A 24,468-nucleotide genomic window follows, 5' to 3' on the forward strand; every position below is an offset into this window, starting at 1 on the left:
TTTTTCTGTGGAAGTATTTTAAAGCAAATCCCAGCCCTCAGGACTTCCCTGGTGGTCCAGTGGTTAAGAATCTGTCTTCCAATGCAGGGGGCGTGGGTTCGATCCCTGGTTGGGGAACTAAGATCCCACATAACGTGGGGCAAATAAGCCTGTGCGCTCTAGAGCCTATGCGTGACAACTAGAGAGCCCACGTGCTGCAACAACTGAGCCCACATGCTCTGGAGCCCATGCACCACAACTAGAGAGCCTGCGTGCCACAACCAGAGAGCCCGCATGTCACAACTAAAGAGCTCGCGCACCGCAACGAAGAGCCTGCGTGCCACAACTAAGACCCGACACAGCTAAATAAATAAATTAATTAATTTTTAAAAAAATCCCAGTCCTCACGTTATTTCTTCTCTAGATACATCACTTCACGTCTCTAAAATATATGAAAGGATTGGTTCAAGATGGCAGGGTAGAAGGATGTGCGCTCACTTCCTCTTGTGAGAGCACCAGAATCACAACTAACTGCTGAACAATCATTGACAGGAAGACACTGGAACTCACTAAAATAGACACCCCACATTCAAAGACAAAGGAGAAGCCACAGGGAGAAGGTAGGAGGGGCACAATCACAATAAAATCAAATCCCATAACCACTGGGTGGGTGACTCACAAACTGGAGAAAAATTATGCCACAGAAGTCCACCCACTGGAGTGAAGGTTCTGAGCCCCACATCAGGCTTCCCAACCTGGGAGTCTGGCAATGGGAGAAGCAATTCCCAGAGAATTAGACTTTGAAGGTTAGCAGGATTTGATTGCAGGACTTCGACAGGACAGGGGCAAACAGAGACTCCACTCCTGGAGGGCACACACAAAGTAATGTGCACATGAGGACCCAGGGGGAAGGAGCAGTGACCCCCATAGGAGACTGAACCAGACCTACCTGCTGGTGTTGGAGGGACTCCTGCAGAGGCGGGGGGTGGCTGTGGCTCACCGGGGGGACAAGGACACTGGCAGCAGAAGTTCTGGGAAGTACTCCTTGGTGTGAGTCCTCCCGGAGTCTGCCATTAGCGCCACCAAAGAGCCTGTAGGCTCCAGTGCTGGGTCGCCTCAGGCCAAACAACCAACAGGGAGGGAACTCAGCCCCACCCATCAGCAGACAAGTGGATTAAAGTTTTACTGAGTTCTGCCCACCAGAGCAACACCCAGCTCTACCCACCACAAGTCCCTCCCATCAAGAACTTGCACAAGCCTCTTAGATAGCCTCATCCACCAGAGGGCAGACAGCAGAAGAAAAAAGAACTACAATCCTGTAGCCTGTGAAACGAAAACCACATTCACAGAAAGATAGACAAAATGAAAAGGCAGAGGACTATGTACCGTATGAAGGACAAGATAAAACCCCAGAAAAACAACTAAATGAAGTGGAGATAGGCAACCTTCCAGAAAAAGAATTCAGAATAACAAGAGTGAAGATGATCCAGGACCTCGGAAAAAGAATGGAGGCAAAGATTGAGAAGATGAAAGAAATGTTTAACAAAGACCTAGAAGAATTAAAGAAAAAACACCTAGAAGAATTAAAGAACAAACAAACAGAGATGAACAATACAATAACTGAAAAGAAAAATACACTACAAGGAATCAATAGCAGAATAACTGAGGCATAGAATGGATAAGTGACCTGGAAGACAGAATGGTGGAATTCACTGCTGCAGAACAGAATAAAGAAAAAAGAATGAAAAGAAATGAAGACAGCCTAAGAGAGAGCTGGGACAACATTAAACACATCAACATTCACATTATAGGGGTCCCAGAAGGAGAAGAGAGAGAGAAAGGACCAGAGAAAATATTTGAAGAGATTATAGTCAAAAACTTCCCTAACATGGGAAAGGAAATAGCCACTGAAGTCCAGGAAGCATAGAGAGTCCCAGGCAGGATAAACCCAAGGAGAAACATGCTGAGACACATAGTAATCAAACTGACAAAAATTAAAGACAAAGAAAAATTATTAAAAGCAAAAAGGGAGGATTTCCCTGGTGGCCCAGTGGTTAAGAGTCCGCCTGCCAATGCAGGGGACATGGGTTCGAGCCCTGGTCTGGGAAGATCCCACATGCCATGGAGCAACTAAGCCTGTGCACCACAACTACTGAGACGTGGATGGATCTAGAGACTGTCATACAGAGTGAAGTAAGTCAGAGAGAGAAAAACAAATATCGTATATTAACGCATATATGTGAATCTAGAAAAATGGTAGAGATGAATCAGTTTGCAAGGCAGAAATAGAGACACAGATGTAGAGAACAAACGTATGGGCACCAAGGGGGGAAAGCGGGGTGGGGGTGGTGGTCGTGGGATGAATTGGGAGATTGGGATTGACATGTATACACTAATATGTATAAAATAGATAACTAATAAGAACCTGCTGTATAAAATAAATAAATAAATAAATAAAATTAAAAAAAAAAGAACCTGAAGGTTTTGGGGTTTTATTTTTAAATAAAATAAAATAAAATATATGAATATTTTCTTATATAGCCACAGTGCCAGTAATACACCTAACAATAGTAGTAATTCCTTGATATCATCTGATTCTTAGACCATTTTCACAGTTCCCTAATATCTAAAGAAATATATTTCTTATAGTTGGCTCCTTAGAATCAGGATCCAGATGAGGTCCACACACTGCACTTGATGGCTATGTCTTTTGAGTCTTTTATAATCTAGAACAGTTTCTCCCCACCTTGCCCCAAGTTTTTATTTTTCTTTATGCCATTGACTTCTTGATTAAACTAGTTCAATTGTTCTATAGACTATCCTATATTCTGAATTCATCCATTTATGTCCTTGTGGCATCACTTAAACCTGAGCCTCTACCTCCTGTATTTCATGTAAACTGGAGGTTAGTTCTAAAAGGCTTGTTAGATTCAGGTTCTGTTTTCCATAAGGGGGCATCTCAAGAAGCACATATTTTCTGGTGGTCCCACTCTTAGGGAAGTTAAGATTGATCAGCAGATTCAGGTGGTGTCAGCTAGATCTCTCCACTGTAAAGTTCTCCATAAGCTGTTTTTCTAGGGAAGTGCCAAGATGTCAGAGTAGGAAGATCCTGAGGTCACTTCCTCCCCAAGGCACACCAAATTGCCACTATTTACAGAGCAACTATTGATGAGAACTACTTGAAGACTAGCAGAAAAGATCTTCTACAACTAAAGATATAAAGAAGGAACCACAATTAGACAGGTAGGAGGGGTGGAGTCGCATTATACTCAAGACACGTACCCCCAGGTGGGAAACCCACAAATGGGAGGTTAATTACAATTGCAGAGGTTCTCCCCAAGAAGGAAGTGGTCTGAGCCCCTGCCCAGGGGTCCTGCAACAAGAAGATGGGGCCACCTGAACGTTTGGCTTTGAAGGCCAGTGGGGCTTACTTTCAAGAGAGCCAGAGGGCTCTAGGCAATGGAGACTCCGCTCTTAAAGGGCACACACAAAATCTCACATGCTCCGAAATGCAGGGACACAGCTCTACCCACCAGCAGGCCAGCTGTGCAGTTAGCTACTTAGCCTGTGAAATCCCAGGACTGGTGCCCACCAGCTGGTGGGCCCCTCCAGGTCCTGGGACTAATAAGCTATAGGGAGGACTCCAAAATGGTGCCTGCCAGCACCAGTGGCCTCTTGATAGAATGAGCTCCCAAAAAAGTGATGTGAGGAGAAAACCTACAACCAAAAATACCCAGCAAGGCTATCATTCAGAGTTGAAGGAGAGATAAAGAGTTTTACAGACCAGCAAAAGCTAAAAGAGTTCAGCAACATGAAACGGGCTTGAAGCCTTTCATCTAATGCTTTCATCCTTTATTGATCTTTGCCTTAAATTATATCATTAGGATTATAAAATGGTGATTTTTCTGATTCTGTCATTCCTTTCACATTTATTAGCTGGGAATTGTGTGTAAGGAAGAACTTTTCCTCATTAATTAGGGCTACTTGGTCATCCTGAAATGCAGATTGAATTGGAAAAGCAGGATAATGCTTACTTATTTCTCTTAAATTGCCAGTTTTCAGAGTAAGGTCTGTGACCTACTTATCACCAATGTTACCCAAGAGTTTGTTAATTTGTTAAGACACTCCTCCACCCCACCCGCCCATGAACTCATTAGGTCTTTGCATATTCTATGTATTTCAATCAAATTCAATCACTACTTTTTTACGTACTTGAATTATCCCATCTTTGACCATTTGGAGCCCCTTCATGTTGGCTCTTGAGTCCTTTTGATAAAACACACCGATCTTTGGTAACTTCATAGTTTTGGGCTCCTCAAGATGTGTAAACCTTATCTTGTACATATACTGCCCCAAACTTGGAATCAGCCATGGAAGATCCTGGTTCCTTTAAATGCCGAATGTCATTCAGGGACCACAGTCTGGGCACTAGAGTTTGCCCATTGTCCATGGGGTTTTAATGCTTCTAGGCCTTTCTGAAAAGTATAGAAATAGAAGAAAAAAATCATAAGCATATACTGATATTTCTAATTCAAATTTAATATTAAAATCTATTTAGGGACTTCCCTGGTGGCACAGTGGTTAAGATCCTCCTGCCAATACATGGGACACAGGTTTGAGCCTTGGTCCAGGAAGATCCCACATGCTGCAGAGCAACTAAGCCCGTGCGCCAAAACTACTGAAGCCTGCGCGCCTAGAGCCCCTGCTCCACAACAAGAGAAGCCACTGCAATGAGAAGCCCACGCAGCGCAACGAAGAGTAGCCCCTGCTCGCCACAACTAGAGAAAAGCCTGCGCACAGCAACGAAGACCCAACGCAGCCAAAAATAAATAAATAAATTTATTTAAAAAAAAAAAAAAAAAAAGATCTGAACTCCTCATTCTGGCATTTAAAGCCCTCCCAATCCTGTTCAAAATAAATAAATAAATAAAATCTATTTATATTAATGCCTTTGATTTTATATTTCTCTTCTCTTACACTAAAAATTTTGGTTCCTAATAACATTAACATAATTACTTATTACTTTGTGCTACACTACATAAAAAATAGTTTCAAAATACTAATGTAAAGACCTACTAGTGACATAACTATTGAGTGAAGTGTTAGATTTCTTTGCAGCTCTATTCTCCCTTAAAATATATTCCACTATGTATGTACAGCAAATATACCATATTGTAGTCACTTGAAATAATTGTCTTCTCTGTGCAGCTACATAATTAACTTCATATACAGTTAAGTTCATTGTTTTTGGTTTGTTTTAAAATCTTAGGAATTGTCCTTTTAAATTAAATTTAATTTTGAATGCATAAAACACATTTTTATGATTCCAAAGTAAAAAATGCATAATAAATATATTCAGAAAAGTCTCTTTTCCATCCTTGTCTCCTCTGCCCTGTATTATGTTGAATTGTATGAAATTGCCAAAGATTAACCATTTTATTAGCAAAAATGGCAATTTCTGTGGTTGAACCATAAATATATCCCCACCTTTCTTACAGAAAAGACAGGTGCTATACATATTATTCTCTACTTTGCTTTTTTCACTTATATATTCTAGAGATCATTCCTTCCCCTTCATTCAGGTGCATTGTCTTCCATGTGTGTATTGATGTTCCACGATTTTTATTCAACCAAACCTCTATTACTGAACATTTGGATAGTTTCCAATCTTTTGCTATTAAAAATAATGCCTCCACAAATAACTTTGTATGTCATTCCATATTATAACTCAGTCCATATTTTAATTAGAAGGTATAAGGCCACCCCATCTATAAGTGACCACTCCATGCCATACCCAGCCTAAGTCATTCATTCTGGTAAACATTTGTCCTTGTCTTGTGGTACCCACTGCCTTTTGAACACCCTTCTGATGTTAGGAGAATTTTCCCTTTCTGAGTCCCACTAAGTTAGAATGCAAAATACTCATTCCCGTTCCCCTCCTTTGCAGTTAGGACACAGGCATGTGACTTGTGCTCCTCTAATCAGATGCATTTGTGTGAGATTCTGGTGAAGAAAGTGGCAGTGAGAGGGGAAAGGCTGCACAGTGCACTCCTTTTGCTGGTGAGGGGGGTAGCAGAGCTATGTGGTTTGGGGAAACTGGAATGGTCTGTAAGGTTGAGTTCCTGGTACAGAAGTAGCACTGATGCCTTTGGCAGCAGTGGCTGCGGTCAAATTGAGTTCCTGGCAGCATATAGTTACTGAGTGGTGACAGGGCATTGGCCTCAGTGTGCTTATTAGGCCAGCTGTGCTACTAATTTGGGGGGATTTTCTTGGAAACTTAGCCTCAAAATTGTTTCCTCCAGTCTTCCCAACAATTCTATGAGTTACCCAATATCCTTTAAATAAATCCCTTTTCTGCCTAATCTGCCAGCATCAGCTTCTGTCACTTGTGGCCAGGAAATAATTTATGCAGCAGATCCTGGGAGTCAGAGAGGGTAAAGTTTTAGCTACCACAGGGGCCTGATCATCCTCTGACTTGCACTTTCACCCTTCTTCCTTCCTCCTAAGAGTGCTTGTGAGTTCAGGGACAGAAGGTCTGTGGTCTAACAAAATTAACTGGGTCATGAGGGGCCCAGAAGCTCTTCTGCAGGAAGCTCCTTTGAAAGTAGTCAGTCATAAGAAGTAGAAAGTGTTTTCCTGATTGCTAGAAGAGAAGAAGAAAGACAGATGTCAGTGGTGGGAAGGAGGTCAGCAGTGGCCCAGCAGAGCTCCTGGGGTCAACAGAGCAGAAGGATGGTGAAACCAACAGACAGAACAGAGGGACTAAATGTGAGGAATCTTACCCTCACTCTTAAAGTTTCTCAAGTGAATAATTGGGGCAGGAGATCTAGAGAAAAAAATACAACTTCCAGATCATATGATATTGCTTATAGGTGGAATCTAAAAAAATGGTACAAATGAACTTATTTTCAAAACAGAAATAGAGTCACAGATGTAGAAAACAAACTTATGGTTACCAAAGAGGAGGGTGAGGGAGGGATAAATTGGGAGTTTGGGATTAGCAGATATAAACTACTATATATAAAATAGATAACAAATAAGGACCTACTGTATAGCACAGGGAACTCTGCTCAATACACTGTAATGACCTATATGGGGAAAGAATCTAAAAAAGAGTAGATATATGTATATGTATAACTGATTCACTTTGCTGTATACCTGAAACTAACACAGCATTGTAAATCAACTATACTCCAATAAAAATTTTTTAAAAAAGAAGATAGAGTCTAAAGAATCTCGACTTGGTGTCATCTTGTGAGTGGACCCATCCGGACCCAGTGACAATCTAGACAAGACCATGTGTATTAAAGCTACTAAACTATTGTCTCTCATAGATGGTAACTATTTCCTCCACCCAGTTTATCATTTGTCCTTTCATTTTGTGTTTGTTGACCAAAAAGTTTTAACAGCATATATTTGATTTTATTGATAACTTTTCTTTGTGATATTTTCCATTGCTTTTATGCTTAGGTAACATATTCCCTTTCCAAAAATATGTTCAATATTATATTTTATTTTAGTTTTTTATGGTTTTATTTATTCATATGTAACACTTTATTCCATCTAGAACTCATTTTGGTATATGGTGTGATCACCATGTGTCTCAGTGGTTGGATAAAGCTGACAGGATAAAAAAAGGTAACATTAGACATGATTTGCAAATTAAAAGAATGTTGTGCAATAATGAGATACAGTTTTGTACCTTAAAAATTATCAGGTGTTAAAAAAAACCTAGTGAAGGTGAGCATGAAGGAAAATGGCACACTTAAAGCGCTGTTTTCAACTTATCCATTCTGTTAAGAGCCTTTAGTTAAATAAATAACAAGCAAGGTAAGAAAAAAAAAGAAAAAGAGGGAACCTATTAATTAAAGAAAACTTATACAACCCAATACAAATGTGGACTTTAACTCATGATTCAAATAAGCCAACTTTAAAAAAAAGAGACAGTTGGAATTTGAGCACTGACTGTATATTTAATGACTGTAAAGAATAAAACTCCTTATTTTGTTAGCTGTAATAATTATGGATATGTTTTTAAACAAGTTCTTATCTTTTAGAGATACATACAAAAAGATCTGAAGTCTTGGATTTACTTCAAAATAATGCAGTGGTCGAGAAGAGGAAAGGATATAAATGAGACAAGATTGGCTGTAAGTTGTTAATTGTTGACGTTGGGTGGTAGGTATATGAGGGTTTCTTATACTACCCTTTCTATTTTTACATACATTAATATTTGGATTTTTCCATAATAAAAAGTGAAAAAAATGGAGATAAAAAAACATAGTGGCAATGATGCAGCAGGGGGAATTGTTAAATATTCCCAGTTAGGTAATGAAGCTCCAGTTTCTCGGAGTGGCACAATTGGGCCAGATCATGGCCTCACCTAAGCTGACTGCAACTTACCAGTGTCCATGGAATTTCAAAAACAGCAAATCTTTACTGAGAGACTTCTGTATGGCAGGTCCAATGTCTTTCCACTTTGAAGCAGAAAGAGATGTGCAAAGTACCATTTACAAAAATAGTATAATGAAATCATTGCTCCCACAAAAAGTCCATAAGAGTCATCTAAAATAAACATATGTCATTTGTGGAATTTTTTAAATACATTTTTATTAAGAAAAGAATAAAACAATCAGACCATGTCATATTGCCATTTAAAATGGTCCACAAATTTTCTAATTGTCATCAGGACAAAGCTCCTTAGCCAGACCTACCTCAAGTCCCGACCCTGCCTCCTTCCCCAGCCCCATCTCCTGCTTCTCATCCCCACACACTTTAAACTTCAGCCACAGGAAGGAACTTGCAGTTCCCAGAACATATCTCATGGAGTTTATGCTCTCCTGGGGAAGTTTCATTCATTCATTCAACAGCATTCATTGGTCTCCTCATCTGGCCCGGGCCCTATGCCATGCTCCGTCTCATCACCACCAGGTCTGCCTTTATCCCCCATCAGTTCATTCTTCCAGCCTCAACTTACTTGTTTGTTTACATGTTTCTCTGAGAAACATTCTTTGAACCACTCAACCTGAACGAGGTACCCCTCTTCTGTACTTTCTATATATGAGGGTATATGGCGGGCAGCAGGGGAGGACAGGGGGCATGTCTTACTTCTCCCACTAGACTCTGAGGGCAGGGATAAAATCCTATTTAGGCACAGTATGTAGTTTAAGGCCTGAGTTGTATTAGAAGATCAATAAATGCTTGTGGAATGAGTGAATGAATGAATGAAGCTTCCCAACTAGCATGTAAACCCACAAAGGCAAGAATTTTTGTTGTTTTATTCTGCTTTATCCTTAGCACCTAGGACAATACCTGGCACATTAAATATTTGTCAAAATAATTAAAGTTACCTGTCAAAGAAAAACAAACAAGGAGTTGTACATTAAGTCTCATGTGCAAACTGTCCATTTGTTGTGGTCGACCCATCTGTCGTTGGCAAAAGACTGATTCAGGACTAAAAAAGGAATTAGAGACAAAAAGTGTTCTGGAGGTCAGATGCAATGAATTGAGTTAGTACCTTGTATTTAAAACCTAACTCTAAGTCCAAGAAAGACGGGGACATTTATTTTTTTTACATGCATTGTTTTAGAAGTCACTAAGCAAAATGTTGATTGTACTTCACCTAAAAAAAAAGTCAGCATTTTTGGGGCTTAAGTAGATTCTCATCTGACACAGGTCATTTTCTATGTGCCCATATCGCCTATGGAGCTGGAGAAATATATCCAGCAATGGGGTAGCACATGATCTCCTACATCTGGAACAGCTGGGACCCAAGGAAAGCCATACGTCATGAATGATATCACCCTTATTGATCTAACTTTTAAAAGACAATGGAATAATTTCTTCTTGCCCAAACCTTACTACAGTGGTTTGGACCAGCAACTCCATAGCGGGATGATGGGAGGGCTGCATGCACAAAGGACAGTTGTTGAACTCCCACAGCAGAAGGATGGTTTACAAAGTGATCTTTCTTAGGAGTTCTGCCTGGGACTATTGTACACCACATGGCAGGTGCTCTGACATAAGTAAGGCCAAATTGGATTCCATTTGGATTTCTTTTCTTTTTGAAACCATCCTTCTCTAGAATTGTCCTCTCTAAAAGTCACTAGAACAACATGGGGGGAAAGTGAGATCTTGAACTCCCCAGGGAATCAAGGCAGACATTCCTTTCCCTTTCTTTACTCATCTACTTTTCCATGGCTGCCATTCACTGAGACCTCATTTGAGAGGAGGTTTTATTTCCCTGCTTTCTCTCAGGATTCTGCCTCAAATAATGTTCACTGGCTTTTCACAAAGAAAACTAGGACTCCCATTTATTTTATCCAATACACCACTACATTCCACCTTGAAAACAGTATGCAGTGCATTATCCTCTAACAGGAACAAATAGCAGAATGGAGCTTGACTATTTTCCATGAGGCTGATTTTTGCTAATCAAATACATTTATTCTCTGAACACTTTCAGAGCCTGTTGAGAAATAAGTGGTACCAGAAAGGACATATCTTCCAGAATGCAACTTAGAAATATATAGAAAATAGATAATATTGAGGTCTTCATGTGAAAATAACTCAGTAACTTGTAGAAGGGCAGTTGGACCATTTTGTAATACCATCAAGATATGCACTACACACACTCTTCCACCTAACAATTCTGTAGGATTCTATCTCACAGAAACGCTCATACCTGGGAGTAAAGGCATATGAATGGCACACTGATTGAATCACATGTAAGCACCACATGAACTGACAAAAAGAGACACACTATATATTGTAACGTGATAAAAGTAAATTGCCAAATAATATGTAATATAAGATTCCATTTTTGTTTTAAAAAAACCCACACTGTATGTATGTAGATGCATATTCCTATATATATTTATAGATGTAAAGAAAAAGTCCAGAAAGATACCAACACCAAACTGCTAACAGTGATTCCTTCCTCTGTAGAGTAAAATTGGGGGAGTATTACTTAAATTTATTTTTAAAAAACAATAAAGGAAATAACTGGATTAGTATAAGGTAGTTAACATTCACAGAGTATTTATTCTGTGGGGCACGTGATGGACACTCTGTATATCATCTCACTTATTCTGCAAATCTTCTGAAGTAGGTATTATTATCCCTGTTTGCGGATGAGAAAACAGATTCTGAGAAGTGAGTAACTTGCCCAACCTAACAGGGTTAGTAAGTAGCAGAGCTGGAATTCAAACCCAGGACTTTCTGACTCCAAGGCCCAAGATCTTCTCATTGGTCCAACAATGCCATCTCCTGTGACATAGTCTTGGCTCAGTAGATGGGCTTATAAATATTGCCACATGGCTGTTGAATGTTAGGTTTATTCTTTACAACTTTTTCTTATGGAAATTTTCAAACATACACGAGAGGGGAAGGAATAGTATAATGAATCCATGTGCCCGTTATCATCCAGAGTCAACAATTATTAATATTCTGCATTATTGTTTCATCTACCCCAACACACAGTTTTTAGGAAGCATTTAAATGCAAATTCAAGACATCATATCATTTCACCATTAACATTTCAATCTCTGAATATAAGAACTTAAATAAAAACATAATGGTGTGTTGTAAATCAACTATACCTCAATAAAATAAAAAATAAACTTTAGAAAAAAGAACAATGGTGTGATAATCACTGTTATCAAACATAATAGTTCACAATAATTCCTTAATAATATCAACACCCAATCCATGTAAATTTTCCTAGGTTGTCTCAAAAATATCTTTTTGCTTATTCAAGATTTATGTCTCAAATCTTTGTCTCCTTGAATTCTGATTTTCCCCTCCCTTTTTCTTCATAAAACTTATTCATTGAAGAAATTGTCATTTGTCTTATAGAATTTCTCATCTTTTTTTTTTTGGCCACACCATTGCATCATGCAGGGTCTTAGTTCCCTGACCAGGATTCGAACCTGTGTCCCCTGCATTGGAAGCACACAGTCTTAACCACTGGACTGCCAGGGAAGTCCCAAATTTCCCATCTTCTTGACTTGATTTCTTATACCTCAATGGGGTCATCTAACATGCTCCTCTTTCCTTTATATTTCTCACAACATGATGATTAGAGACGTTAAATTCAGGTTCAATTCTTTCGGCAAGACTGTTTCTTAAGCAGTGTACTTCCTACTGCATCTTATCAGGAGGCAATTAATGTCTGACTGTCCCACTTTTAGTAAATGCTAAGATTGAACAGTGGATTTAGGGGCTGCCAGCCTGATACATATGTTCCTCGTCAACATTTTACCTAATAGTTTTAGCAGCCATTGATCATTTTTTGGCCTAGATCCATGATTTCATTAGGAGCTTAGGTTCATTTAAAATCTTATAAGACTTAGGTATTTTTAAAAACCATCCTGAGATAGCAATACTATACTTAGTTTTGAGTCAAGGTATCAAAAAAAAAAAATCTCTTTTTTTTTTTAAATTTATTTATTTAATTTTTATTTATTTATGGCAAAAAAATCTCTTTTTATCTATTACCTATCATGGTTTTTTTGTTTTTGTTTTTGGATTTTTTTTTTTGCAAGAGTAATTGAGTTTTTAGGCATTTTCCTAAAACCATCAGTATTCTGCAACCCTCTATCCCCCATGTGGGACCATTTTGCTAATTAGATTGACATTTTTATTAACCTATCATTCAGAATTTTTATCATACTTCAATTCCTAAATAATTCATAAAAAGTAAGAAGAAAAAGAAAAGATATCCTCTTCCTCTATGATAAATACCATAGTAGGCCAGTTAAACATCTCTGAATCATTTTCAATTCCATGCCCAGGGTAACTACCTGTTTACATTAGAAAAGGTTGTTATTTTCAGTGATTTTAAGTCTGTTCTTATTCATTCTACATTCATAGTGGCTTCTGTCCTGGGCCAACTTTTGAAGCTAAAGAGAGGAATGGCCCAGGCCCGGTCCTCCAAAGATTCACAATCACCTACACTGATAAAATAAAGAAATGTCCAGAAGGTTCTTGGGGTATAAGGGAAGAGGTACCCAAGACTATGAAATCAGGGAAAGCTTCTCAAAGGAGGAGATGTTTAGCTGAGTTTTGAAGGTTGAGTGGAAACTAACTAGGGGAAGGGCATTCCAAGAAAAGCAAAGCCATACAAAGGCAGGAAAGAATAGGCCCTTTCAGAGCACTGCACATGGTTTTGTATGGCTGGAGAAGAAGGTTTATAGGAAGGGGTGGCTGTGGCGGAGCAACAGCAGGGCCAGGACGTGAAGAGCCTTGTTTGCCATGCTACAGAGTTAGGAAGTCCCTGAAGGATTTTAAGCAGAAGAGTGACGGAGTCTGATCTATGTTGTATGTTTTTCTCCTCAGTAGATTTTTTTCTTTTTTCTCTGTTGAGGTGAAATTCATATAACATAAAATTAATCATTTAAAGTGAACAACTCAGTGGCATTTAGTACATTCACAATGTTGTACAACCACTACCTCTATCTAGTTCTAAAACATTTTCATCTCCCCAAAAGGAAACCCACACCCATTAAGCAGTCACTTCCCATTCCTCCCTTCCTGCAGACCCTGGCAACCACCAGTCAGCTTTCTGGTAGATTTACGTATTCCCTCAGTACACTTTTATTTCTAAAAATTATATAAGTAATATGGATGCATTATAGAAGAATCAAAATACAGGTGAGCAAAAGAGGAAAATAAATAATGCTCATAATTTTAGCATCTTAAGTAACTTTTGCATACTGTGTATCCTTCTAAAGAATTTTCTCTTGAGTTTCTTCATCGCATGCACTTTATGGGTCTCCCCAACCTTTGAGATATAAAAGAATTCTGCTCAAACCTCTGTCCTATGAAAGGGTGTGAAGCCCAAGTCCCTACCAATATCTCTGAGGGTTCTTGGGGGGTTTTGTGGAGGTGACAGTGGGGATATGTTTCTTTTGATTACCTCTAGCTCTGATTTTCTGCCTTGATCTCCACTGCTCATTTCACTTTCTGGGCATGAAATGTCCCTTCTACATTTCCCCAACCCCTTCTCTCCCCAAAATATGGCCTAAACAAGGTGGTGTTGGCAAACTTTTAGGGAAAATTTGGGAGCAAGAAAGGATGGCTTATATTGAAGCTCAGCTTAGAGAATAACTTGAAACTGCATGTTAAGAGAGCAGTTCTTTTAAGAGTCCATTAGTCATTCATATCACTGGAAAATTCTCATTGACCATCCCTCCAGAGGCAGTACAGCAGCAACAGCTGTCCAGCTTCTCTCCCTGAGAAGGTAATGAATATCTTTTTCATTTTCCAAATTCAACCCCCTCTAGCTATAAACTCCAAAGCAATCATTTCCAGTTTCCATCCTCTTTTGCACAAGGCAATTCAATGCTTCTTCTGCTTTATTCTAAACTACAAAGAGATACGTTATTCTGCTAAATCAAAATAGTCCCTCCCTATCAGAACTCTAGTGTCAGGTTGTCAAAGTTACAACTTCTTTCCCCCTACTGGCTGCATTTTCATTATTGCTTTGTTATTTTAAATATATTTCCTGAAATATTTTTTGTTCCTAAATATTCTTCTACATCTTTTGAAACGGCTGCATACATCCCTTGTTTTTGGACACTTAGGTTGTTTCCAATTCTTTATTATTATAGAGAGTGCCATGTTATATATTAAGGAGATATATATATATATATATATATATATATATATATATATATACCCTTAATTATTTTTTCGCTGTACATTCCTAGTAGTAGCATTTCTAAACTAAAGAATAAATCCTGTCTTATGGCTTTTATACCCTCTAGAAGAACTGTATAAGTTTATGTATCCAGTAATGTTTGAAAGGGCCTGAATCTCCAAACTCCTCTTAATTATGGATATATTTATCCTTATTTTTTTCTTTATGGTTTAAATTTGTACTTCTTGACTGATAGTGAAGTTGAACTTTTTATGTTTATTGGGCATTTGAGGATTTTTCTTGTGTCAAATACCTTTCCTGGTCAGTTGTGTATCTTCATTTTTCTTTTATTGATTTGAAGAAGGTCTTTGAACATTAAGGATACAAACCTTTGGTTAAGGATACTTTCCTCCAATGTCATTTGTCTTTTAATTTGGTTTGTGGTAAATCTTCCTATATAAAAGTTTTATACTTTATATAATCACATCTATCATCCTTTATACTTTCTGCTTTTAGTTTCATGTGTAGAAAATCATTCCTTACTCCAAAGTTTTGTAAATATTCCTGTGTATTTTCTTCTACTAACGTTAAAATTTTTAATCCTTCTGGAATTTATCTTAGTGTAGTGTGTGAGTTTGGGTTTATTTTAACAGCTAGACAGCTTTTTTTTTTTTTTTTTTTTAACTTTTGGCTGCACCGTGGCATGTGGGATCATAGTTCCCTGACCAGGGATCGAACCCCTGCCCCCTGCACTGGAAGATGGAGTCTTAATCACTGGACTGCCAGGGAAGTCCCCTAGACTGTCATCTTAACACTCCCCCCACTGAATGAGGCACTAGCTTTATTATATACTAAATTCTTATATGTACTTGGATATATTTCTGAGCTGTCTATTTTTTTACGTAGAACAGTAATATTTTAATTACTCTATCTTGCTGACTTATTTTAATATCTGATAGGAAAAGGCCTTTTCACTACTATTCTTCCTAAAGATGTGCTTGCTTTCTTCATTTGTTGATTTTTCTAAATAAACTAAAAAATAGATTTATTTCACATTCTAAAAAACTTCCAGGTGTTTTTGTTGGGGTTTTGTTAAATTTATAGGCTTAGCTTGAGGAAAATTAATATCTTTATAATATTAAATCTTCCAGTACAGTAATATAGAATGTCTATCCCTTTATTCAAATCTCCTTTTAGATTCCATGGCAAAGTTTTGAGATTGGCACATTTATCTTTAAGTTTATTACTGGGTACTTTGATTTTATTTTTGATTGCCATGATATGGACTCTTTTTTTTCATTATCTTAACTAATTGTTGTTGATACATAAGGAAACTATTAATTTTTAAATATTGCTGTCATAATTGCCAATCGTTCTGAACTCTCCCACTAGTTCTAATAGTTTTTTAAGCAACCTTATAATCTTTAAATAATGATAATTTTGTCTCTTCCTGTCAGATATTTATACCTCCTTCACTTCTTTTTCTCATTACTGCATTGATTAGCACTTCTAGGAAAATTTTAAATAATGGTAATGACACTCAAATTATTAACTTTAGGGCTTCCCTGGTGGTGCAGTGGTTGAGAACCTGCCTGCCAATGCAGGGGACACGGGTTCGAGCCCTGGTCTGGGAAGATCCCACATGCCGCGGAGCAACTGGGCCCGTGAGCCACACCTACTGAGCCTGCGCGTCTGGAGCCTGTGCTCCGCAACAAGAGAGGCCGCGATAGTGAGAGGCCCGCGCACCGCGATGAAGAGTGGCCCCCACTTGCCACAACTAGAGAAAGCCCTCGCACAGAAACGAAGACCCAACACAGCCAAAAATAAATAAATTAATTAATTAAAAAAAAAAAAAAGCTAAGTTGACAAGCCTTGTTTAAAAAAAAAAATTATTAACTTTAATGAAAATGATTCTAATGTTTAACTGCTAAATAGAATACTGGCTGTTGGTTTGAGATCAATATTCTTTAACATATTAAGATTTGCTTAAATCAAAAATATATGGTGATTGTTATCAAAATATTTTGGCATTCTGTTAAAATGATCATATGATTTTTTCTCCCACATGCTACAGAACAACTAAGCCCATGTGCCACAACTACTGAGCCTGCACTCTAGAGCCTACGAGCCACAACTACTGAGCCCATGTGCCACAACTACTGAAGCCCGCATGCCTAGAGCCCTTGCTCCGCAACATGATAAGCCACCGCAATGAGAAGCCCGCACACCGCAATGAAGAAAAGCCCACACTCAACACAACTAGAGAAAGCCTGTGCACAGCAACAAAGACCCAATGCAGCCAAAAATAAATAAACATTTTTTAAAAAAAGATTAAAGTGCTGATTATTTCTGGGTGGGGGGGTAGATACAAATTTAGGAAGGTAAAAGTGAAGAAGAAGCTAGTCAACCAATGCATGTCCTAACTGTCCACTGACAGATGAATGGATAAAGAACATGTGGCTCATATATACAATGGAATATTACTCAGCCATAAAAAGAAACGAAATTGAGTTATTTGCAGTGAGGTGGATGGACCTAGAGTCTGTCATACAGAGTGAAGTAAGTCAGAAAGACAAAAACAAGTACTGTATGCTAACACATATATATAGAATCTAAAAAAAAAAAAAAAAGGTTCTGACTAACCTAGGGGCAGGACAGGAATAAGAATGCAGATGGACACACATATCCTGGCTATTGTAAATAGTGCTGCAATGAACATTGTGGTACATGACTCTTTTTGAATTATGGTTTTCTCAGGGTATATGTCCAGTAGTGGGATTGCTGGGTCCTATGGTAGTTCTATTTTCAGTTTTTTAAGGAACCTCCATACTGTTCTCCATAGTGGCTGTATCAATTTACATTCCCACCAGCAGTGCAAGAGGGTTCCCTTTTCTCCACACCCTCTCCAGCATTTATTGTTTGTAGATTTTTTGATGATGGCCATTCTGACCAGTGTAAGGTGATACCTCATTGTAGTTTTTTTTTTTAATTAGTACATTCTTTTTTTTTGTTACTTGCTTTTCTTTTATTTATTTATTTATTTATTTATTTATTTATTTATTTATGGCTGTGTTGGGTCTTCGTTTCTGTGCGAGGGCTTTCTCTAGTTGCGGCAAGCGGGGGCCACTCTTCATCGCGGTGCGCGGGCCTCTCACTATCGTGGCCTCTCTTGTTGCGGAGCACAGGCTCCAGACGCGCAGGCTCAGCAATTGTGGCTCACGGGCCCAGCTGCTCCGCGGCATGTGGGATCTTCCCAGACCAGGGCCCAAACCCGTATCCCCTGCATTGGCAGGCAGACCCTCAACCACTGCGCCACCAGGGAAGCCCCCTCATTGTAGTTTTGATTCGCATTTCTCTAATGATTAGTGATGTTGAGCATCCTTTCATGTGTTTGTTGGCAATCTGTACATCTTCTTTGGAGAAATGTCTATTTAGGTCTTCTGCCCATTTTTGGATTGGGTTGTGTTTCCTTAATTTCTCTTTCAGATTTTTCATCATTAGTATAGGAATGCAAGAGATTTCTGTGCATTAATTTTGTACCCTGCTACTTTACCAAATTCATTGATTAGCTTTAGTAGTTTTCTGGTAGCATCTTTAGGATTCTCTATGTATAGTATCATGTCATCTGCAAACAGTGACAGCTTTACTTCTTTTCTGATTTGGATTCCTTTTATTTCTTTTTCTTCTCTGATTGCTGTGGCTAAAACTTCCAAAACTATGTTGAATAATAGTGGTGAGAGTGGGCAACCTTGTCTTGTTCCTGACCTTAGAGGAAACGGTTTCAGTTTTTCACCATTGAGAACGTTGTTGGCTGTGGGTTTGTCATATATGGCCTTTATTATGTTGAGGTAGGTTCCCTCTGTGCCTACTTTCAGGAGAGTTTTTATCATAAATGGGTGTTGAATTTTGTCAAAAGCTTTTTCTCAATCTATTGAGATGATCATATGGTTTTTATTCTTCAATTTGTTAATATGGTTTATCACATTGATTTGTGTATATTGAAGAATCCTTGCATTCCTGGGATAAACCCTACTTGATCATGGTGTATGATCCTTTTCATGTGCTGTTGGATTCTGTTTGCTCATATTTTGTTGAGGATTTTTGCATCTGTGTTCATCAGTGATATTGGCCTGTAGTTTTCTTTCTTTGTGACATCTTTGTCTGGTTTTGGTATCAGCATGATGGTGGCCTCGTAGAATGAGTTTGGGAGTGTTCATCCCTCTGCTATATTTTGGAAGAGTTTGAGAGGATGGGTGTTAGCTCTTCTCTAAATGTCTGATGGAATTCTCCTGTGAAGCCATCTGGTCCTGGGCTTTTGTTTGCTGGAAGATTTTTAATCACATTTTCAATTTCAGTGCTTGTAATTGGTCTGTTTATATTTTCTATTTCTTCCTGGTTCAATCTTGGAAGGTTGTGCTTTTCTAAGAATTTGTCCATTTCTTCCAGGTTATCCATTTTATTGGCATATAGTTGCTTGTAGTAATCTCTCATGATCCTTTGTATTTCTGCAGTGTCAGCTGTTACTTCTCCTTTTTCATTTCTAATTCTGTTGATTTGAGTCTTCTCCCTGTTTTTTTGGATGAGTCTGGCTAATGGCTTATCAATTTTGTTTACCTTCTCAAAGAACCAGCTTTTAATTTTATTGATCTTTGCTATTGTTTCCTTCATTTCTTTTTCATTTATTTCTGATCTCATCCTTATGATTTCTTTCCTTCTGCTAACATTGGGGTTTTTTTGTTCTTCTTTCTCTAATTGCTTTAGGTGTAAGGTTAGGTTGTTTATTTGACATGTTTCTTGTTTCTTGAGGTAGGACTGCATTGCTATAAACTTCCCTCTAAGAACTACTTTTGCTGCATCCCATAGGTTTTGGGTCACCTGTTTTCATTGTCATTTGTTTCTAGCTATTTTTTGAATTCCTCTTTGATTTCTTCAATGATCACTTGGTTATTTAGTAGTGCATTCTTTAGCCTCCATGTGTTTCTATTTTTTACAGGTTTTTTTCCTGGAATTGATATCTAGTCTCATAGTGTTGTGGCTGGAAAAGATACTTGATATGATTTCAATTTTCTTAAATTTACCAAGGCTTGATTTGTGACCCAAGGTATGATCTATCCTGGAGAATGTTCCACGAGCACTTGAGAAGAAAGTGTATTCTGTTCTTTTTGGATGGAATGGCCATTAATATCAATTAAGTCCATCTTGTTTAATGTATCATTTAAAGCTTGTGTTTCCTTATTTATTTTCATTTTGGTTGATCTGCCCATTGGTGAAAGTGGGGTGTTAAAGTCCCCTAGTATGATTGTGTTATTGTCGATTTCCCCTTTTATGGCTGTTAGCATTTGCCTTATGTATTGAGGTGCTCCCATGTTGGATGCATAAATATTTACAACTGTTATATCTTCTTCTTGGAGTGCTCCCTTGATCATTATGTAGTGTCCTTTGTCTCTTTTAATAGTCTTGATTTTTTTTTTTTTAATAGTCTTGATTTTAAAGTCTATTTTGTCTGATATGAGTATTGCTACTCCAGCTTTCTTTTGATTTCCATTTGCATGGAATATCTTTTTCCATCCCCTCACTTTCAGTCTGTATGTGTCTCTAGGTCTGAAGTGGGTCTCTTGTAGACAGCATATATACGGGTCTTGTTTTTGTATCCATTCAGCCAGTCTATGTCTTTTGGTTGGAGCATTTAATCCATTTACATTTAAGGTATTTATCAATATGTATGTTCCTATTACCATTTTCTTAATTGTTTTGGGTTTGTTATTGTAGGTCTTTTCCTTCTCTTGTGTTTCCTGCCTAGAGAAGTTCCTTTAGCATTTGTTGTAAAGCTGGTTTGGTGGTGCTGAATTCCCTTAGCTTTTGCTTGTCTGTAAAGGTTTTAATTCTGTGTCGAATCTGAATGAGATCCTTGCTGGGTAGAGTAATCTTGGTTGTAGGTTTTTCCCTTCCATCACTTTAAATATATCATGCCACTCCCTTCTGGCTTGCAGATTTTCTGCTGAAAGATCAGCTGTTAACCTTATGGGGATTCCCTTGTATGTTATTTGTTGGTTTTCCCTTGCTGCTTTTTTTCTTCTTTTTTTAAATTAATTAATTAATTTATTTATTTTTGGCTGTGTTGGGTCTTTGTTTCTGTGCGAGGGCTTTCTCTAGTTTCGGCAAGCGGGGGCCACTCTTCATCGCGGTGCACGGGCTTCTCACTATCGTGGCCACTCTTGTTGAGGAGCACAGGCTCCAGACACGCAGGCTCAGTAGTTGTGGCTCACGGGCCCAGTTGCTCCGCGGCATGTGGGATCTTCCCAGACAAGGGCTCGAACCCGTGTCCCCTGCATTAGCAGGCAGATTCTCAACCACTGCGCCACCGGGGAAGCCCCCCCTTGCTGCTTTTAATATTTTTTCTTTGTATTTAATTTTTGATATCTTGATTACTATGTGTCTTGGCGTGTTTCTCCTTGGATTTATCCTGTATGGGACTCTCTGTGCTTCCTGGACTTGATTGACTATTTGCTTTCCCATATTAGGGAAGTTTTCACCTATTATCTCTTCAAATATTTTCTCAGACCCTTTCTTTTTCTCTTCTTCTTCTGGGACCCCTATAATTCAAACGTTGGTGCGTTTAATGTTGCCCCAGAAGTCTCTGAGACTGTCCTCAATTCTTTTCATTCTTTTTTCTTTATTCTGCTCTGCGGTAGTTATTTCCACTATCTTATCTTCCAGGTCACTTATCCGTTCTTCTGCCTCAGTTATTCTGCTATTGATTCCTTCCAGAGAATTTTTAATTTCATTTATTGTGTTGTTCATCATTGTTTGTTTGCTCTTTAGTTCATCTAGGTCCTTGTTAAATGTTTCTTGTATTTTCTCCATTCTGTTTCCAAGATTTTGCATCATCTTTACTATCGTTACTCTGAGTTCTTTTTCAGGTAGACTGCCTATTTCCTCTTCATTTGTTTGGTTTGGTGGGTTTTTGCCTTGCTCCTTCATCTGCTGTGTGTTTCTCTGTCTTCTCATTTTGCTTAACTTACTGTGTTTGGGTCCCCTTTTCACAGGCTGCAAGTTCATAGTTCCCGTTGTTTTTGGTGTCTGCCCCCAGTGGGTGAGTTTTGTTCAGTGGCTTGTGTAGGCTTCTGGTGGAGGGGACTGGTGCCTGTGTTCTGGTGGGTGGGGCTGGATATTGTCTTTCTGGTGGGCAGGGCTGTGTCCGGTGGTGTGTTTTGGGGTGTGTGTGAACTTAGTATGATTTTAGGCAGCCTGCTAATGGGTGGGGTTGTGTTCCTGTCTTGCTAGTTGTTTGGCATGGGGCATCCAGCACTGGAGCTTGCTGACCATTGGGTGGAGCTGGGTCTTAGCGTTGAGATGGAGATCTCTGGGAGAGCTCTCGTCAATTACATGGGGCTGGGAGGTCTCTGGTGGACCAGCGTCCTGAACTTGGCTCTCCCACCTCAGAGGCTCAGGCCTGACACCAGGCCGTAACACCAAGACCCTTTCAGCTATACAGCTCAGAAGAAAATTGAGAAAAAAGAAAGAAAAAAAATGCTTTTAATAATAAGCAAAAAAAATATTAAAATAATAATAATAAAAAGAAGAGCACAACAAAACCAATAAACAAATCCACCAATTATAACAAGCACTAAAAACTTTACTAAGTAAAACATAAAAATCAGAAACAAATCAGTTGCAGACAGCAAACCCCAAGTCTACAGTTGCTCCCAAAGTCCACTGCCTCAGTTTTGGGATGATTCATTGTCTGTTCAGGTATTCCACAGATGCAGGGTACATCAAGTTGATTGCGGAGATTTAATCCACTACTCCTGAGGCTGCTGGGAGAGATTTCCCTTTCTCTTCTCTGTTTGCACAGCTCCTGGGGTTCAGCTTTAGATTTGGCCCCGCCTCTGCATGTAGGTTGCCTTCAGGCATCTGTTCTCACCCAGACAGGATGGGGTTAAAGCAGTGGCTGATTAGGGGGCTCTTGATTATTCAGGCCTGGGGGGAGGGGGGTACGGAAGTTATAACTGGAATGCAGGGCGAGCCTGCAGCAGCAGAGGCCGGCGTGATATTGCAACAGCCTGAGGCACACCATGTGTTCTCCCAAGGAACTTGTCTCTGGATCATGGGACCCTGGCAGTGGCGGGCTGCACAGGCTCCCAGGGGGGTGTGGATAGTGACCTGTGCTTGCACACAGGCTTCTTGGTGGCTGCACAGCAGCGTTAGCATTTCATGCCCGTCTCTGTGGTCCGAGCTGATAGCCGTGCTCGCGCCTGTCTCTGGAGCTCGTTTAGGCAGTGCTCTGCCTTCTTTTTCAAAGTCTGAGGTCTTCTGCCAGCGTTCAGTAGGTGTTCTGTTGGAGTTGTTCCACATGTAGATGTATTTTTGACGTATTTGTGGGGAGGAAGGTGATCTCCACGTCTTACTCCTCCGCCATGTTGTAGGTCCCCCCTACTTTATTTTCTTGAAAATTTTCTTTGATATTATCACAGCAATTTATCAATTAAAGTAAATATAGTACAGAACTAATTCTAGAGGAAAAACAAACTGATGAATACCCAAATTACTGCTATTGATTTTCATATGCTTTGTCATGTGTCCAAATTTATGATGGAAAAGCATTGACAGGAAATTTGACTTCTATAGAAAATAACAACAAAGAAATCACCCTATAAACTTAAAACTTAGAATACAACAGAGGGAATTCCCTAGCAGTCCAGCGTTTAGGACTCCGTGTTTTCACTGCCAAGGGTGTGGGTTCAATCCCTGGCTGGGGAACTAAGATCCCGCAAGCCATGCAGTGCGGCCAAAAATAAAATAAAATGAAAGTAAAAATACAATAGAGAAAATGAGGGGTTTTGGTTAGAAAGCTTGAAGAAAAGCTTGATTTAAAGCAGTATTCATTCCAGACACACTACATGAAGGGACCATGATGTGCCTTCAGCTGTCCTACGGATTTTCATGTGATGCCCACAGCATGATGGGGAGGTCTGTAACCAGAGTCCAGCTCCACTGCTTACTAGTTATGTGTCCTTGGTCAACTTATTTAGGCTCTCTAAGCCTCAGCTTCTTTCTTTTTAAAATGGAGATGTAGATAACACACATCATGAGATGGTGGTAAGACTTAAACAATATATGGCAAGTAAAGCAAGCACCTAACACCTAGCCTGGTAGGCAGTCCATATTCAGTATGTGCTAGTTCCCTTATCTCTCCATTCCCTTCTCAGAAATCTACCATATAAAAGTGGATCTACCTTTGACTAAGTTAATCATCAGGTCATTAATACAGTAATACCATTTGCCACTTATTGTCTGTTTACTAGGAAACTCAGTGCCTGGCACATGGTAGGCTCCCAGTAAAGATATGCTTAATGGTTGGATAGTTGGATAAATGGATGGATGGAGGGATGGATGGCTTAATTTCCATCTTCAGATTCCTAGAGGAAGAGATACTGTGTTTGTTCTGTATATTACTAAAGAATACAATTGGGACCAGAAAACACAGTGGCAGTCCCTATTTATTTTTTGAGCAGAAAAATTGGGTTTCGCTAAGCAACAATCTAGCTATTGGACAGGAGCCCTTGGGAAGAACAGAAGTGAAAAGGAGGCTTCTTTGAGCAAGACACATATTCTCCAGGTCTTTGGACTCTGCTGTAAAGAGTCACCCTCTTCATCCCTGGGTCTGAGAGGACAGCAGTCTGCCAGAGGTGTGTTGCTTCCTTCCTTCCTTCCCCGATGTTCTGAGGGCCAACAATGCTTAGGTCATAAGGGAGGGGCTGATGGGCAGGATAGCCCAGAGCAGTGGGGCTCCCACTGATGCCACCAACATCCTTGAGTAATCAATCTTGTGTAGAAGGCCTGACTCA

General features: G+C 39.2%; 1 long non-coding RNA gene across 1 annotated transcript in view; it reads right to left on the reverse strand.

The window, feature by feature from the left end:
• The window catches only part of LOC103011000 (uncharacterized), a 71,416-nt gene that overhangs the window by 23,127 nt on the left and 23,821 nt on the right, over positions 1-24,468 (reverse strand). Inside the window, exon 4 of the long non-coding RNA XR_009009238.1 lies at positions 4,192-4,454. This is a non-coding gene — a long non-coding RNA (uncharacterized LOC103011000). The remainder of the gene's footprint in view (positions 1-4,191; positions 4,455-24,468) is intronic.

This window comes from Balaenoptera acutorostrata, chromosome 9 (genome assembly GCF_949987535.1).
Source record: "Balaenoptera acutorostrata chromosome 9, mBalAcu1.1, whole genome shotgun sequence".
In the NCBI taxonomy this organism is placed as follows: Eukaryota; Metazoa; Chordata; class Mammalia; order Artiodactyla; family Balaenopteridae; genus Balaenoptera; species Balaenoptera acutorostrata.